The 15,059-nt window shown below is 44.7% G+C and overlaps 1 long non-coding RNA gene across 1 annotated transcript in view; it reads right to left on the bottom strand.

Moving 5' to 3' along the window:
• LOC123512175 overlaps positions 1 to 14,514 on the bottom strand; it is a 34,276-nt gene extending 19,762 nt beyond the window's left edge. The window contains exons 1-2 of the long non-coding RNA XR_006677039.1: positions 14,100 to 14,514; positions 13,837 to 13,931 (exon numbers count right to left, since the gene is read on the bottom strand). This is a non-coding gene — a long non-coding RNA (uncharacterized LOC123512175). The remainder of the gene's footprint in view (positions 1 to 13,836; positions 13,932 to 14,099) is intronic.
• Between the last annotated feature and the right edge of the window lie 545 nt (positions 14,515 to 15,059).

The following is a 15,059-nucleotide window of genomic DNA, read 5'->3' as shown; positions in this document are numbered from 1 at the left end:
AGTTTCCTTGACAACTGAAGAAGAGACAAGTCCACAGTAAGGCCAAGACCACAGATATAATCCAACACTACCTGAGGATCCCAAGTTGTATGGGAGCATGGAAGAGAAGGCCTCTAAGAAAACTGCCTTCATAAACCGAGAAACTAACGGATGTTGTCCTGCAGGATGACCATCAATAGTAGCAATAGCAGAGATGGCCGAACGGATTGCATTCATGGAGCTGTATTCCCAACCTGTGCTACGTTGATATTGTAACAAAAGGTGATACAACAGAATACTCACAGGTGGCTGAAACGGATCAGTTTCCCTTCGGAGGCAAAACAACAACCAGCTGCTGATATGCGGCCTATATTGTGCCCTAGTACTAGCTCTCCAGGAACGAAGGAAAACTGGGCAACCTCCTGCGAAAGGCCACGAGTCATGAATGCTCCATTGTTGTCAAAACCAACCTCCGAGCTCGAGGGTGTGTTAGAGTTGGTTGTTGAGGGAGAAACAGAGGACAGTGTGGAAGCAAAACTGGATTGGTTGCCAACAACTGAAGGGCCGTTGGAAACCACACTTGTGTCGACCAGAGTGGAAGAATCATCAGAGCTGTTGCTTTGTCGTCCTGTAGTTTCCGGAGAACTCTGGAGACAATGCTGAAAGGTGAAAATGCATATAAGCTCTTACCACCCCAATCCAAGGTGAAGGCATTAGTGCACATGGCAGATGGGTCTGGCTTCCAGGAGACATAGGACATAGGACATAGGCAGGTAATTGAGCATTTAAGCAAGTGGCAAAAAGATCGATAGCTGGAGTATAAAAGAGTTGACAAATTCTGTTAAAAATATCGGGTTGTAACATCCACTCACCATCCATCCTACTAACTCTGGACTCCACGTCAGCTGTCACATTGTACAAACCCTGTATATGCTGTGCTGACAGGGTAATATTCCTAGATGCAGCCCACTCATAAATCTGCACTGTAAGGGCATGAAGATTAGGTCTTGTACTGCCACAACGATCTATACAAGCAACTGCAGTAGTGTTGTCAGAACGGAGTCGAATATGGGAGCCAGACCTATCCCTACACAGGGACTGCAAGCCCAACAGAATGGCCTTCAACTCTAGGATGTTTATATGATCCAGCTCCTCCTGGGCCCAGTGACCTCCAGTTGTGACGTGTCCCATTGAAGCGCCCCAACCAGTCAGACAGGCATCTGTAAACAACTCACAATCTGGGGAAGAAGAGAGAGAGACTTCTCCTGAAAGTCTATATTGGCCACCCACCAAGCGACCAAATGTTGGGCATGACAATCCAAAGTAATAAACTTGTCAAAATCACCACAGGACTGGGCAAGACCCTGGTCTCGAATCAACTCAGATACCTGTAACGGAGAGGAGCTAACTCTACTGCAGGTGCAGAGGCCACTGTCAAACCAATAAAAGATGATAAGTCCCATAAAGTGACATTACCCTTAAGTAGCAGCAAGCCTTGTTCCTTAATGCGCTCCTTCCTACGAGATGTTAAGGTGGTAGTCATGGCAACAGAGTCCAACACCACACCAAGGAACGTAACCTTCTTTGTAGGCTCCAGAACCGACTTCCGCACATTGACAGTGAGACCCAGGGAATCAAAGAAATGCAAGGCATAGCTGACCTGAGCCTGTAAAATCTCTACTGATGAAGCAATGAAAAGACAGTCATCCAAATAACATAACACGACCATCCCAAGGGATCGCAGGTGGGAAAAGACAGGTTTCATTAACTTTGTAAAATGCGAGGGGCAGAAGATAACCCCTGCGGGAGGCAAGTAAATCTGTAATAACGGCCCTTCCACATAAACTGTAGCCATTTCCTGTCCTCAGGCCTAACATAAATGGAGTAATAAGCATCCTTAAAATCCACTGTAACAAAGAAACAGTTAGGGTAAATTAAGGTATGACATCCTTCAATGTATCCATCTTAAAATGTAAGTAAGGTACATGAAAATTAAGGTATTTTAAATTTAGAATGACTCTTGCTGGGCCAACTGGCTTGATGATAGGAAAAACATTTGAAAAGAAACCATGAACATCAGATAAACAAGGCTCCACAATTGACTGGATAAGAAAGTGATGTAAAGCATTGCCCAAAGCCCAATCATCGGCTTGAGACAGGGTTAGAGGACGAGGAGGTACAGTCTGAATAGGCAGACACAAAATCAAGAAATTTCCCCCCCACCACATCATAAATCCAGGAATCTTGAGTCAGAGACCTCCACATGGACTCAGTAGAAATAATCTTACCTCCTCTAAAATTATCAGGAGTATTAACTAATTCTGGAATTGAGGAACTCACCAGAGGAGTTAGTGCTGGTGTAGCTTCGGCTCGTGCATCCCCCTCCCCTGGGGAGGCCGCTGGCCGAAAAAAGGCCGGGTCTGAGAACGAGGGCGGGATTGGTAGTGAGCCTGAGAGGGACGGTGTGATGACTGTGAAGAGGAAGAAAACCTCTTGCCAGACATCTTGGAGGAAGGGCTGAAAGACGGCCGGCTGGATCTCTTCACACTTGCGGGTCACATCAAAGGGAAATAACTCCTGCTGACCCACCTCACACTCCCATTTCCAGAGATCGACCATGGCCGAGTCACGGACATGGATTCGGGCCACATCCTTCCGCAACTGGTTGAGGTAATTAATTCACTGCTGAAGTAAGAAGGCTCAAACAACTATTAAGGCCATCTAAATAACACGACTAGCTCTTACCCTTTTGTCCAATATCATTAACACACACAGCAATGGGAACTATTGCCTTTGTCAACAGGCAGTTAGTCTGGAAAAGCTTGGCATCTACCAGCCTTCCATTCACACTCATGGCCTTGGTTACAGCCGCGTTTGTGACAGGCATCGTGAGGTTCAGCACATTACTCGAGAGCTTAATCTTTGCACACGTTAACATCACACTCTCAGACTCTCAGGCTGGCATTGAGGATAGTGGCCAAGCTGTCGGTGAGTGGCTCTCCCTTCTCCTCCTCGCCATGGAAGTGGCCATAAAGGTCACCCAAAGTCCTCAGAAAATCTTCACCCACATCAACGTCACGGGTGAGATGGTCTAACCCATCAAGAGGCTGGCTAGCAGTTAGGCTGGCTAGCAGGGGCAACCCCCGCCTCGTCTTCAGACAATGAGAGGGCATGAAAACCACTAAAGTCATTCCCGGTGTCCGTAGATGCATCCGGCGGTGCCGGGGTCCTGTTCAGCTTGTCAATAAAGCCAGACACTAGGCTAGACAGCCTATCCAAGGCAACTCTGTCCCCAAACACAGCTGATTCTGACGTGGCGCCTGCCAAGCTCGGCCCCAGGAGTGACGGTGGTGAAGTACAAGGTGGAGGAGGAGTGGAATCATCCGGCAAGCACCGCTTCCTTTTCTTCCCATCTGAAGACGACGAAAGGGAGGAAGGCGGAGGAAGAGACTGCTCTGTGCCCGACATCACACTGCTCAATAAGAGACAGAGACAAGATGATCATAATACACCATATGGCGTTACCGTAAGGCAGCATTAACCCCCGTACAAACTCCACACTGCTTGTCTGATCAGAAAAATGTAGTCCATCGATGTGCTTTTCACCCACAGTCAACTTAGGACTGTATAAGAGAAAGCTTACCCAACAAGACGTTGCTTGGAGTAGAACAGAGCAGGAGCAGCCAGATGCGTGACTGCGAGGAGGTAGCAACCGACTGACGGTGGAATGGTAGCATGGCATCTCGTTGGCTACCACTGTGATGTCAGTTGAAATTCGTGATGTGAAATCCCATATAACTTGGGAATCCACTGGCTCTGAAGTGATCAAGTCACCTGCTGCAGCAAGATCATGATCAGCAACATGTGAAGCTTGAGGTAGATGGATACGCAGCACCACCAGGTGCACCATATGACAATCCCTGTGATGCAACAGGTGGGTTACATTTTTCACATTGGCTTCCCCGTCACCCTGGTGTCACTGTCCCTCAAAAACATGAGTATCAGCTCGCCTTTTCCTACGTAAACCAAACTGATAAAATATCTTTCAGTACTGAAGCGCAGGATTATCCTCCTCCTCCATAGGCCGAGAAGAGATGGAAACATAGGGAGGAGGATCATCTCCACTACTGGGTGAAAAACACAACTTCACTATGTGACTGGGCCTGCCGTTGCTGGATCTGTAGAAAAACTTTCAAGTCGCTTGTTTGCCATCATGAAAACAGCTGATGACCAGATAAATATCGCCCTCTGGAAAAGAGATGATACCAGCGTGCCAACCAAATGGTTTATTGACGACTATCTCATATAAGCCATGAAAAATGAGGCAGGATATGTAAATTCTAAAAAGGAAAATAAATTAAGACACTGACAACCAAATGATCGCCTGTGGGTGACACCACACTAATTGTCTTTGCACACTGCACCATTACGCTCTGCATACATCTCGTTGAGCAGAAAAACATACACAAAGCTGCTATGTCCTCTGCGCTCCATTAAGCAGCCACAGTGCAGAAAGAGCAACCCCAGAGAGCCACCATGTAGATGCAGAACACAAACACCAACTCCATCAGGTAGCTGCTGCCAGCAGCCACACGTCTGAACCTGGAAATGCTTACCGTGTTCTGAGCTTTAGCACCAGCGCACCATAAGTCGTGCATGACGTCACACAGTTGAACCACACAGCCAATGAGGAACTAGGCAAAAAGTGACAAAAAATGACAGCTTAGATGTCATAGTGTCATTTTGAATTAACAGGTTCTTGACTTCAATTATCACGATTTCTGCTATCATGCAGTGATAGATCCATCAATTTTACGTCAGCAAGTTGCCTCTGCTGAGGTGGAGTGAACACATGAGATGTTGCCACACGACGCCGATCACCAGTTGCTTTCATTCTGCCACGCCAGTTGGATGCGGTGTTGGGCTTCAGTGTCCCTCCATTGGTTTTTCTTTTTAGCAGTAAGGCCACGTCCCCTGTCAAAGCAGGTACAGTGCCTACTATCCGTTATCTAAGTTGAGAGCGGTATAGTGCCTTCCAAGTGTTTTTTTTTCTGTGCAGTGGGGAACATACGAGCTTACGGCTTGTTTTGGTTTTCCGCAGGTGATCAGCTGTTCCTCATGTTGTCCCCCGCATCCAGTGATGATGGGACCGCCGGTCCTATTGCCTCTCCTTTTGCCTCTAGGAGGGCCAGTGTCCATTCCCAGGATCTTAGTGGCAGGGGCAGTGACTCTGGCAAGAGTGTTCCTTTCGACACCGGCGGGAGGGTGTCAAAGCACCTGGCTTCTCATGGCGCACGCCGATACGATGTGGTTCTCAACACCACCTGCCCTCAACCTGCAACCACACAGCCTTCAGCCCCTCCTTCCCAGTGGAACATGGTTTTGGATGCTCTGGCGGAGTTGAAGAGTGAGATTAACCAGCTTAAATCAGACAGGAGGTCTGTTCCCCCTCCTTCACCTGCACAAGTGGCCACAGGTGCTTCTGCCTCTCCACGGCCTCCAAGGGTTAATGAAGGGGCTGGCCCCTCACATGGTCCGACCTGTCCGGCTTCTCCAGGTAATTTCTCGGGTTTTGGGGAGGCCAGTAGTGATATGGACGTTGCAAGCGTGCCGTGCTCTACTGTGGGTCCCTTGCTTCAGAGTGCCAAGGTGTTTGGCCCACTTGAGGTGGTTTCGGATGCAATTGATGGTAATGTGGCTGAAATGGTCAACTTTCTGTTTGACCGTGGGCTTTGGGAAGACAACCACAAAGCACTCTGTGAGGACAAGTGTGTGTTACGGCCTTCCAACTGTCCTGCAGTGGAGTGTAACCCCAAAGTTCTGGATGCTTTACAACTGGAAGCCAGAACACTGGACTTTTGCATGAAGGAGGTTAATAAGGATGTTTTGAGGGCAGCGACTATTATTACCAGGTCACTGCTTGCTTTGGACAAGGTGGCCCAGGACGAGGAGCATCCAGTGGTGGCCCAGGAAGTGGCCATGATTAACAGTGCCCTGGATTTGTTGGGAAATGCAAATTTCAAGAACAACCTTGCTAGAAGGTTTGTTCTGAAGCGTGAGCTTAATCAGAAGTTCACACACCTCTGTTCTGAGAAAGTCCCAATGACTCGATTTCTCTTTGGTGATGATGTGTCTAAGAGTGTGAAACAGATTGAGGAATCAGTGAAGCTTAAGTCTACTATTACAGCCAAGAAGCCATCCTATTCCTAGCGCTTCCTGGGTGGCAAGACTCGGGGTTCTGGGCACTCTGCGCCGGCAAGAGGATTCTCCTCTCGTTTCCAGCCTTATGGGTTCCGGAGGCCTGCCTTCAGGGGTGCGCAAAGGACTTCCCAGGTGTCCCACAACGCTGATTCAAAAAACGCCCTGAGCCGGGGCACCTTCAAGCCCCGGCACTAATTCAGGCAAGTGATTGTTTTGAGGGTGGTAGGCTTCACCAGTTTGTCCATGAATGGCAGAAACTTACTAGTGATCCTACTATTTTGGACTTTGTGGAGCATTGCCATCTGGACATTAATGTGCATGATGTGAAACATTTATTTTCAATAAGTGTTGAGTATAAGTTCAATAAAGTGGAGCAGAATGTTATTTATGGTGAAATTCACAAACTGCTTGAACTTAAGGTCATTTCCATCACAGAAAGACTGCCAGGGCAAATTATTTCCCCATTTTCCTTCGGAAGAAAAGGAATGGGGAATACAGAATGGTTTTGAACTTAGAGAAACTTAACTTTCATATTCCCTACCACTACATTCACTTTAAGATGGAGGACTTTGAACTTGCTGTGAAACTTATTAATGTGGGTGACTTCTTGGCTTCGGTGGACTTAAGGCATGCTTATTACTCTGTTAGGATTGCGGAAGAACAGCAAAGGTTTTTGTGTTTCACATGGCAAGGTGTGACCTATCAATTCACTTGTCTCCCTAATGGGGTTTCAGCAGGCCCTAGTATCTTCACCAAGCTTATGAAACCTGTTTATTCCTTTCTGAGAAATCAGGGTTACACCATTACCAGTTATATTGACGATTCTCTTATTTGCAGTAACTCAAGGGCAGGTTACATTGCATGTGTGCGGGACACTGTCTCTCTGCTGAGGAGATTGGGTTTCTGTGTGAATGAGGAAAAGTCAGTTTTGGCCCCAGCTAAGTGTATTGAATATTTGGGCAATGTCATTGACACTGAGACCATGAAAATTTCATTGCCTGAACACAGAGTTATTAACCTTATTCGTGCTTGTGAGAAACTCTTGCACAGATTAGGCAAGTGGCGCGTGTGATTGGGATTCTGGTTGCGGCTACCTCAGCAGTCGTGCTTGGTAAACTTCATTACAGGAGACTCGAAAAGGCCAAGATAGTTGCATTGCAGCACTCCCATGGAGATTTTGATGCTGTGATGTCTATTTCAGAGGACATGAAGTCCTAGCTACTTTGGTGGTGCAACAATGCCGCTGTTCAGGATAGGGTCATTTTCAGGGCGGCTGCGGATCTTGAAATGTTCACTGATGCTTCCACTGTAGGTTGGGGTGGCAGCATTAACCATCAGTCTACCGGTGGTAGTTGGTCCTTGGAGAAAAGTTCCCTTCACATTAATGCTCTAGAGCTTGAAGCCATTTTGTTTACTCTTCAGGCATTTAGGCAGGATTTAAGGGGTAAACATATTAAAGTTTTTTGTGACAACTCTGCCACTGTTACATATGTTAATGAAATGGGAGGCACTAAATCATGACCCTGCAATGACATTTCTATCCTCATTTGGGATTGGTGTGTAGCAAACAATGCTTGGGTTACATGTTCACACATCCCTAGTAAGGTTAACTATGTGGCAGATGCAGCTTCCCGTAGAGTTAATAATTGGCACGAGTGGAAATTGGATGTCCCAACTTTCAGATTGATCTGCAATGTTTTTGGTACCCCTTCTATTGACCTTTTTGCATCTCGGCTTAACAAGCAGATTACCCCTTCTGCTCTTGGAAACCTGATCCAGAGGCAACTTATTTTGATGCTTTCTCCCTTAACTGGGCAAGTTTTACACTACCTTGCCTTTTTCCTCCGTTTTCCTTGATCTCTAGGTGCTTGCAGAAAATGAGGGCAGAGCAGGTCACGGGGTGGATCGTGGTGCCACTTTGGAGGTCACAGCCTTGGATGGGCATGCTGCTCCGCATGTTGATCAATCACCCCAGACTGCTCAAGAAATCGGAGACCATATTGACGCACCCTTGTTCAGCAGGAGGTCATCCTCTCATGGGTCACACTCAGTTGGTGGCATGCCTGCTATCCGGGAGTCCTTCCAAGTCCGAGGCATACAGGCAGCAGGCGCAGATATTCTCATGGCATCTTGGAAACCAGGTACAGCAAAACAGTACCGGACACATCTTAGAAGATGGTCAGACTTTTGTAGTTGAAGGGACATCAATCCCCTTACTCCCACTGTGCCAGACATCCTAAACTTTTTAACTGCTTCCTTCAACAGGGGCGTGGGTTACAGCTCCATTAACACGGCACGGGGTGTGCTGCCCTCCCTGGGAATTATGGTGGATGGTGTTTCAGCGGGTTGCCACCTGCTAGTTAATAGGTTTCTGAAGGGCATGTTTAATCTGCAGCCACCCAAGCCACGGTACACCAAGACGTGGGACGTCCAGCCCGTACTTATTTACCTGAGGTCCTTGTTTCCCTTGAATAATCTCAGCTTAAAGGCACTTACACTTAAACTGGTTATGCTGATGGCTCTTACGCAGGCAGCTCTGATTCAAACTTTGCACTTGCTCTTGCTCCAGGGCATTACCATTGAGAAATCTTCCATTACCGTCCAGTTGGGGGACAACGTTAAACAATGCAGGCCTAACTTTAACATTCAAAGTGTCACTTTTATTGCTTATGCTAAGGATGCTCGCCTTTGCGTTTGTGAGACCCTGCGTGCTTACATTGGCAAAACAGTGCCTTTCAGGTCCAACTTGCCACAGTCGGGAAATAGATTAATTGTTAGTTTTGTTAAACCTCATCAGCCTGTCTCTAAAGATATTATCTCTAGATGGATTAAGATTGTGTTGGGCTTGGCTGGGATTGACACTACCATGTTTACTGCAGGGTGTCAGACCCGCAGCGGCTTCAAAAGCAAAGGCTTTGGCGGTCCCTATCCACTGTATCATGACAAGAGCTGGTTGGACTCACGAGACTACATTTGCTAAGTTTTATGACAAACAAATTGTTACTTGTTCAGATCCTTTTCAAGATGCTGTTTTGTACATGGCCAACTGATGGTTTTGTGGGATTTTGTCATTTTTGGGGGGCCTAATGTTCTTTTCTTTTGTTTTTTGTCTTAAAGTGACATTTGTACACCATTTTTCTATGTGACTTGTACCATTTGTTCTTTATGGGTGATATTTTCTACGCTATCTGTGGGGTCATAAGGTTATGGTTGCACTTTGGAACACTGCTGCGGTCATGGTTACTACATTTATTATACTGGTTCCATGTTATTTATGCACATTAAAATGCTGTCAAGTCCCTCAGGTGATGGTTTTCATTTACAAGTTAAGGCACAAAGTATTACAATCAGGTACGACACCCACATGGCTTTAAAACCTCATGTGTTCGCTCCACCTCAGCAGAGGCGACTTGGTGACGTAAAATTTAAAAGTATACGAGACTTACTGTAGTTCAGTTGAAGTATGCTTGTAATTTTACGAAGGTCGCCTCTGCTGATGGGGGAGTGTTTACATGCCATCCTCTCCCCTCCCATTGCTTTTGTGTATTTACGTTATTGAGTTTATTACTCCATATTTCAATTTCATGTGGGTGCTCATAGTCTTTAAAGTCTGGCGATCGGCATCGTGTGGCAACATCTCATGTGAACGCTCCCCCATCAGCAGAGGCGACCTTCGTAAAATTACAAGCATACTTCAACTAACCTACGATAAGTCTCATATACTTTTAAATTAGGCATGATAGCAGAGAGTTCAATGTATCAGGCCTGGAGCACATGAGTGACTTTGTGGCGACACGTCGTGGCAAGGTTTAGCGTCTGTGGCAGCATGTTTGGTATGTGATGGACTGCCTGTAGCTCAGCCACAGTATACATAGCTTGTGTGCAAGAATCCTTAACACAGCCGTGTGGCGAGGATGAGTGACAGCTCACCACAGATACTCATGTGCATGGGACAGTTTTTAAACTATGGAAATCTTTGAAATCTTAACAGCACACACTTGGATGAGTTCATCTAAGTCCCCAAGAGGTAGCCACTTGATGTAAAGTATTGATGTCATGTTGACATATTATTTCTCTCAATAGACAAGGACCACAGGAGACATTGGTACAAACATACAGCTTAAGATCATTGATAAATATCTTGAATGCAGAAGTAAGACTGTGATTGATATAATTAACATATGTAAGAAATAGGAGAGGGCCCAAAACAGAACTCTGGGGGACTCCACTAAGGATCTTTCTAGGATGGCTGAGTTGGTTGTTGACCAACATGCACTTACTTCTGCTAACCAAAAAATGTCAACATTAAAGCCCTGATCCAGCCAGGAAGTAACATGATGGTAGGTTAATACTAACTGATCCTCAGTTGATCTGCCTAGTCTGAAGCCAAACTGATCTTCATTTAGCAAGTTATTAGACTGGGCGTAGTCTTTACACAGATTGAAGTTAAAGAAACAGGTCTGTACATCAAGGGGATCATGATGTGAGCCTTTCTTAAAAATAGGCAATACCCAGGATTTTTTCCAGTCAAGAGGAAGCTCACTAGTGTCACAAAATTTGCAGAGAAGAAGTATGAGTGGGTATGCCAATTCAGATACACAAGCTTTCAAAAGAAGCGGATGAATTGCATCTGGGCCCATTGCAGAGGAGGGACAAGTTTTGAAATGGCATCATTATCATCATCATTAGCATCAAATTATGTCATCCATATAACCTTTAGAAGAAATTCATAATCTGATTCACTTTTTAGTGCAAAACATCTGAACTGATAATTGCAATTTAGGAAATGCTCTAGAGCACTGACTGCCAGAGCTGAGTTCCTGCTATGAGTGGCACGTTGTGACTTATATTGCATCCAAAGGTAACTTCTCTGTCGTTTCAATTCTTGGGGACGCTTAACAGGCAAGGGTGGAGAAGCACTCCTGTTTAATGCTTTCAGAGGAGTTAGAATCTGTAAAAAAATTGCCAAAACATGTCATTAACATTAAGATGAGCAAACTCAGTCCCAATCAATAACTGACAACTGATCACTTATCAAGTTATAATTTCCTATGTGCCAAAGTCAGAAAGAAGGATTATTGCAAGTCCCCAGATCTTGTTCTAAGAAGTAACTAAAAGATACGGGGTTGTGACCACAGCTAGGGAAAGGGTGCAACACAGACTTCACCAATCCTGTCTTCCTCAAAAGTCAAGACTAAATCAAGTATATTACCAGAAGGAACAAAAGTTGACTCTTTCACCCACTGTGTTAATCCCAGAGCCAAAAAAACAGTGGTAGAATTGGGGTTCGGTGGGTGGAAGACCTCTACAAGGGGTGTCAGTAGCTCATTGAACTTCATGGAGATTAAAGTCATCCATTACATTAATTTCTTTACCAGAGCAAAAGTTAGCCAAGAAATTCAAAAGGCCGGCATTTTCATTGGCAGTATATGAGGGGGCAGTAAACAATTAGTACATAGAAATTCAAAGCTGGAAGAAAAATTGCAAGTGTATTAGGAATGTGTAACTATGTCAACTTCAATGAAACCTAGTTTAGATGAAACATATAAACCAACTCCGTGTTTATAAACTGAACCATCAACATCCTTTCTAACAAACACATAGTTGGGCAGATTGACAAATGATGAAGGGACACATGGTAACAGCCAAATTTCACTAATACCTAAGATATTTAATTTGTTGTCGTCAAAAAAGTAAACAAATAATTCAACTTATTCCTAAGAAAATTAACATCATGTGTAATTGATAACGAAAAATGGTGCAATGATGAATGAGGTGTCCCACAGAAAACACTTAAATATCTAAAGAAGTCTGAGTAGGAGGAGGTTCAGGTGAGGAAGTGTCAGCAGGAGGATGAGTGATGTCAGTAGCAGCACCATCTGTGGGAGCATTTCTACGTGCTCTTCAAAGCTGTAATTCTTGTCTCTGATTATAGTTAAATCTCTATGCACATAAACCTTATCAAATTTACTATCAGCCTTGAGTTTGTGAGACTCACTCAAAAATTCTTTTCTGTCTGCATCACTTTCAATGTTACAGTGAAACATTCCTTTCTCTTGGTTAATACAAGTAAAGTTACTACCTGTTACTGGTCTGTTGATGAGATAAGTGGAAATATTTATCAAAAGCTCTTGATCACTTGCCTGCTGGGGTGACATGTTGCAAGGACCACGTAAAATGATAGATTATGAACGGTTTTCTCGCTCCCTCATCTCTTTCACCTCCTCATGAATCAGCAGCCTATGGGTAGACTCAAGAGTATGAACTATGAGAGGGCGGATTTGCTGCTTTTATGGTCAATAGTTGGTTAACAGAAGTGTGATCCCTGGACATTTGATCAGAGAGAGAACGCACTGTAGAACAAAGTGCCATGACCATCTCAGACAATTATTTAAATGACTCAAAGTGGCCACGATCTGGACTACTATCACCCCTCAACAAAGGCCGATTAGGTTGGCCACTTCCCAGTCCACACTGCAATATACAAAGAGGATGCCCTTACCGTCAAATGCAACAATGTCATTGATCAGGGTGGGAGGCAACCCCATACACATAGACTGGTGGTGGAACCAGCCATCACATTTGTCACAACCTACCGCCTCGTCACCCATCGGAGCTGTACACGTACCTCAAAAAACTGGGTCAGCTGCATCCAAGCCAACAATAGGAATAGCAACACTCGCTACAGCAGAAGACTTAACAGAATCTGACCTGCGATTGTCACGAGCAAGTAGTTGTTTGTGATTATCACAGAGAGGCGGTGTCGTTAAAGTCCGAGAACGGGACAACTGACGGCTTAGGCCAGGACCAAGTTTTTTTTTTTATTTTTTATACTTGGTCGACATGATCCTTAACCTTAGTTTGGTACCCCTACCAGGTGATAAGGCGATGATGTAGAGCCGAAACTTCCAGACAATAAGGACAAGGTGTAACAGGTGAGAACCACGACAGGGTGGGGAGCATCACGTCCAACCTACAGCGCGACCATGAGGGTTGCCACCATCAAACTATTTTCAGAGAATTTTTTATGTGATCTTGCTGATATCTAATCTGTTTTGCAACGCACATTACTCGATTTAATGTTCCCCAACATCAAAGCCACGATTTCCCACAGATCGCCCAAGATCGTTAGGAATGAGCTAGGCAGGTATAAGCTCGAATAAAAAGAATCATAACTCGAAAAATATACATTTAAGACAGAAGCGATGGCTACCATTAATAATTCACTACATTTCTCATCAGAAAAACACAAGTCACATAAGAGATTTGTTAGTTAATTGGGTGAAAGACCGTGAAACTCTAAATTGACCTTCCGGACGTTCGTCGTTCGGACGGTTCGGTGCTCGAGACGCTAACTCAAACCACTTGGAGACCCGAACATTCACCTGTCATACTTCACTACCTTACGAACTAACAAACTATCGATACAAACAAATAACACCCTAAATTGAATACAAATAAGCAAATCTAAACAACATTCATATAAACAAAAATATATCGTAAATTAATCACATAGTTTTCTACCAGTTGTCTATTTCACTTCGTTCTCACTTCCTCGGCGTATTCATGGAAGTTACTAATTACACATGCTACCCAACCTTTCTACCTTCTGAGAGCTTGTAATCATTATATCAAAGAAACAAGACAAATACAAACCTTGAAGACAAGCACCCAGCCCAAGCACCAACGTGTTTCCAGTACCACGCGTAGAAAATGTAATTGACTGCTTGTCGTGACCGTCTTCTTTGCCCCTGCAGGTTCCAATAATACCTTGAAGTTAAATCTTTTGTACAGTACTTCTAAAATATGTTAATTGCTTAAAGTGCACCAGTAAGTTTGTCTTTTTATTGCAAATGAAGTGTGGAATTTAAAGAATAGAATAGTAAACGGAAAAATAGTATAATATAGGTGTTGTGTACCTAGGGTGCGTTTGAGAGAGGCGTCCGGAGGGCTCCGGGCGGTTCGGAGGGCTCCAAATGACGTCATCGTTGCCGCCCGGCGCCATTTTTTCTGACCGTCCGGAGAGTCTCGACCGCCCAAGACTCAGAGGTGGGTCTGCTTGGGCGGCGGTGACGTCATCACAACAAACATGGCAGCCCAAACAGACTACTACAAGTGCCCTAAATGCTAGTTTTGGTCAGAGGATATCAATATCGTCGTGAACCATGCACAAACATGCAATGGTAAGTAATTACATGGTATCATTAGTAAGATTAATGCTGAAAACAGTCATAAGACGCTGACAGTACATTAAAATAGCGACATGTTCTTGGAGTGGTGTTTTTGCGTCATTGTGAAGACTCCAAAGACGTTCGTTTTACACCAAATATTGTAAGCTATAGGCTTAGTTATATTGTAAGTTAACAAAATACAGTATTAAATTGTGCATGAATGATTAAATATCATTCCATAGGTATTTCTTGCCACAATTGATTGCCATACTTGATAACATGTACTTAAGCATTTCGGTAAATTTTTACTTTACTGGCGGTTTGACATTCGGTATGGAATGCATCAATGCTTCATTTTTTATGTCCACAACACCTCAAAACTTTCCCGTTCCATTCTGAAGTGGAACTTGAATTCAACGTCACTGTATAGTGGAATTGTGTGCTCGACATACTGTTCCACCCTAGTTGACTGACGTTACCCCTGTGGCTGATCCATTTCCTCATTGGCAAGAAACGCTGCAACTTCTAGGAGTGGATCATCAGCAACAAGCTCTTGTGTAAGGACACCTAGTACATATAAATCTTCGTCAAGTGGGACTGCTGCGTGGGCCATGGTGATACACAGTGGAGATGACTCCGTTTCCATGGCAACGGAGAAGTTTTGTTTACATTTTGCTGGGAGTCGCCCAAAAGCTTTTGATAGCAAGC

This window comes from Portunus trituberculatus, chromosome 33 (genome assembly GCF_017591435.1).
Source record: "Portunus trituberculatus isolate SZX2019 chromosome 33, ASM1759143v1, whole genome shotgun sequence".
NCBI lineage: Eukaryota > Metazoa > Arthropoda > Malacostraca > Decapoda > Portunidae > Portunus > Portunus trituberculatus.
This window is presented reverse-complemented; position numbering and strand designations above follow the sequence as displayed.